A 3,494-nucleotide genomic window follows, 5' to 3' on the forward strand; every position below is an offset into this window, starting at 1 on the left:
AAGCAACGCTGTAGGAAGCTGGGCCAGTCTGGGTCTGAGGACCAGCATTCCCACATTCCCAGTTTAATCCCTGGCAGGTGGAGCTGTGGGTGTACTCCACAGCCCTTGAGTAATCTTCCAGGCTTTTGCTAAAGACCAGACTGTGCTAAGTTTAAAACTCCTCTCCCGGGCAGCTCTCCCTACCCGAAGGTCTTTCTAGAAATTCTAGTAGTCACAATATGCTAATGATGAAGCTTCTGCCTCAGGGCCCTGATCAACAAGGCCCTGGGGACTTCTCTGGTGGTCCAGTGGCTAAGACTCTGCACTCCCAATGCAGGGGGCCCGGGTTCGATCCCTGGTCAGGGAGGTTGATCCCATATGCCGCAGTTAAAGAGTTTGCATGCCACAACTACAGACCCACATCCTGCAATGAAGACCAAAGTTTCTGCGAGCCACAAGTAAGACCCGATGCAGCCGAATAAATAAATAATTAAAATAACTATTAAAGAAACCAGACAAACCATGCCCTGATTTGGGGCTGGGTTTCAAGAACCGGAGCTTCAACCAAGACTCAGGTCATGCTCCAGCCCAGTCAATCCAGAGCTCCGCACAATACTTGGCACCTTGTCATATGAATGGTTGACTACTCCCTTTGAGAGTGAGGCCTCTATGTGTCTGGCCCCCCAGCCCCAGCCTGCCCTTCCTAGTCCTCCCCTTGTCTTCCTTGGCACCACCCTTGGGAAACTCAGGTAATTGCCTGTGCACAGCTCCACCAACTGGCTCCATCTGAATGGAGGTTTGCCTTTATCGTTGACACGGGCCTGCACCAGCACTTCTCAAGGCAAGAAACAGTCCCGTTCCCTCGTGCTATCACCGGAAACACACTCGATTCAACAAATGGCCTTTTCAAGTTTCTCATTTCTGCTTTTTGAGGTAGAAGTGAAGACAGGTAGGAAGAGGTGTTAAGCAGTTGACAGTAATTACTGAAGGGATGGCAGCAACACCTAGAACACACACACCGATCCCGTTATAGAGAGAACCTCGGGCCACCTTGGCCTGGTTTTCCTTGCTGAGGACAAAGCCACCAAGATTTGTACTTCCCTCCAAGCCCCTGGCCTCACCCAGCAGTGAATCTGGGCATCTGGGTAAAGAAATGGCACAGCTTGTTCCATCCTCCCCCAGCCAATCTGCCCATCGCTCTACCCTCAAGTCATTTTACTCTCAAACCTAAAATCACACGCGCGTATGCTGCAGCATATGGCCAAGGGAACTTGAAAGTCACAGCGCTTCTCCAGGAAAAGACCTTTAACAGAGGCCATTGTCTCACTCCAGCACTCTTGCCTGGAAAATCCCATGGACGGAGGAGCCTGGTAGGCTGCAGTCCATGGGGTCACGAAGAGTCACGACTGAGTGACTTCACTTTCACTTTTCACTTTCATGCATTGGAGAAGGAAATGGCAACCCACTCCAGTGTTCTTGCCTGGAGAATCCCAGGGACGGGGGAGCCTGATGGGCTGCCGTCTCTGGGGTCGCACAGAGTCGGACACGACTGAAGCGACTTAGCAGCAGCAGCAGCAGCAGCAGAATTGTCTTACCCATAGTCCAGCAATGAAAAAGATGTTTGATGTAAAGGAAAGTCACCTGTGGGTCAGGGTGTGTGTGTACTTGTGTGTGCACTCACAGCGTTTCTTCTTTTCCGTAAATTCTGATGGTCCTCTATGAATTGCTTACTTCAGACATAAATTATAACCAGATACAAGAAAATATAGGAACTGGGAGAGAAAATGGTTATGTCCAAAAAGAAGTGGAATATTCCTTGCTTGATTAATTAAAAGGAAAAGTATCCAGAACCCTTCTGAGCCCTCTTTGCAGAAATATATTAATTCCTCTAAGAATCTTTCTCCTGTAAAGCAATTGGTGGACACATTGAGCCAAGCACCAGTCAGTTCCCAGGGTACATGGAACCCACCTCTCTTTCTCTAATGCACTAAACTTACATCTCAAACCCACTATCAACCGGTTGATGGATCCTACAAAACGTCAAATGTCTGGTAGAGAAATGATATATGTAAGAAATATACTTGCAGGAAGTTTTCCACGTGCCCCATTCTAAAGGTATCTCAAGACAAGTTTTTCCTGGAGGCCAACAAATGTGAGAGAGTTTTGATAGAACTTACAAGATCTGTCAAGGTACGATCTGGCATTGTTCATCCCAGATAAACACATGTGTGCACAGTTTTATTGTAGCTCTCCTCACAGTAGTAAATGTCCCTCCCCTGTTCTCTTTTCATTGGCTGTCAGATGGAATAAACAATAAAGCTCCCTCTCTGTCTTCCACTCCACCCTACCATGCAGCTCCTGCGGACTTTATGGGAGGTCACAGCTACATGCAGGGTCTGACTAGTCCAGCCCACTTAGAATATCCTTGTTCTCTGGTTTAGGAACAGGCTCCCTCAGGGTGTGGCCCAAGCAGAGTAAAGCACAGGGCCTGATCAGAGGCAACCAGCAGCCCCTACCCCTGCTGAAGGAAGCCAGCCTCGAGAAAAAGCCAACACAGAGGTGTACAAGCTAGCAGAAAATAGAGCCAGCAGCAGAACTCTGATCAAATCATACCAGAAACTCAACAGGCACCTGAGTCATAAGACTCAGTGAATCTCCTCTTAATGCTTGAGCCTGTGCATTAGATGGGATAACCTGCAAAAAATGTCATGTGTCTTCTGAATTATTAAACAATTGATAGAATGGAAACTACCACATCTTGTGTAACAGACTTTAGAAATTCTGGTTTTGAAAGGTCTATATGCAGGAAGACCAAACAACCAATAGTGACTGTATATTTTAATGGGGACAATTCTAACAATTCATGCACCACTTTCTACTTACACACTGCTTCTAACAGGATTTGAGTCAGCTTATAATACAAAGACCTATAAGAACAATTAAAACAAGAATTAAATATCCAGGGGAAAATACGGCTATATCAGAAAACAGCAATGAAGTATAATTGTTACATTGGAACAAACAATTAAACTCAGAGCATCCTGGCAAACAAAGTAAAAATAAAATAGCTTAATTTTACATAACTCTTACCATCTGAAAAAACTTTACCGTTTGCCAGAAGATAGGACATTTTTTCCTATCAGTAAGTAAACTCTAGAGTGGTGGAGTCAATCTGGAAAGTTTAGGCCCCTGAAAGCTGACATTAGATGAACCGCTTCAGCTTATCTGTCTTTAGAAGGTCAACAAAAGTGTTGACACTAATCTAAGTTCTGGCAGTATTAGAATGTTACCAGATTCTGGCAGAGAAAGGTTTATATCAGCACTTGCAAGAAAGTACAAGGAGTTGCAGGGAATTTTTGAAGAAATTATAATGTGACATCAGCCCCACAGGGGTGCAGCCAACAGCAGCAGGCGGGCACGTGGAGGGCTTAAGCTCAGAGGCCCATCTGTATCCAGACAAAGGAACATGGCAGTAAGGTGGAGAAGCAGAGGGATGGGAAAGCTTCAGAAGGGAG

General features: G+C 46.0%; 1 non-coding gene across 1 annotated transcript; it reads left to right on the top strand.

Annotated features, from left to right (window-relative positions):
- Positions 1–273: 273 nt before the first annotated feature.
- TRNAG-CCC lies at positions 274–346 on the top strand. The gene has a single exon. It is a non-coding gene; the product is annotated as a tRNA-Gly (tRNA).
- Positions 347–3,494: the final 3,148 nt, after the last annotated feature.

The sequence above is a fragment of the Oryx dammah genome, unplaced genomic scaffold (genome assembly GCF_014754425.2).
Source record: "Oryx dammah isolate SB20612 unplaced genomic scaffold, SCBI_Odam_1.1 HiC_scaffold_22, whole genome shotgun sequence".
Classification (NCBI taxonomy): Eukaryota; Metazoa; Chordata; class Mammalia; order Artiodactyla; family Bovidae; genus Oryx; species Oryx dammah.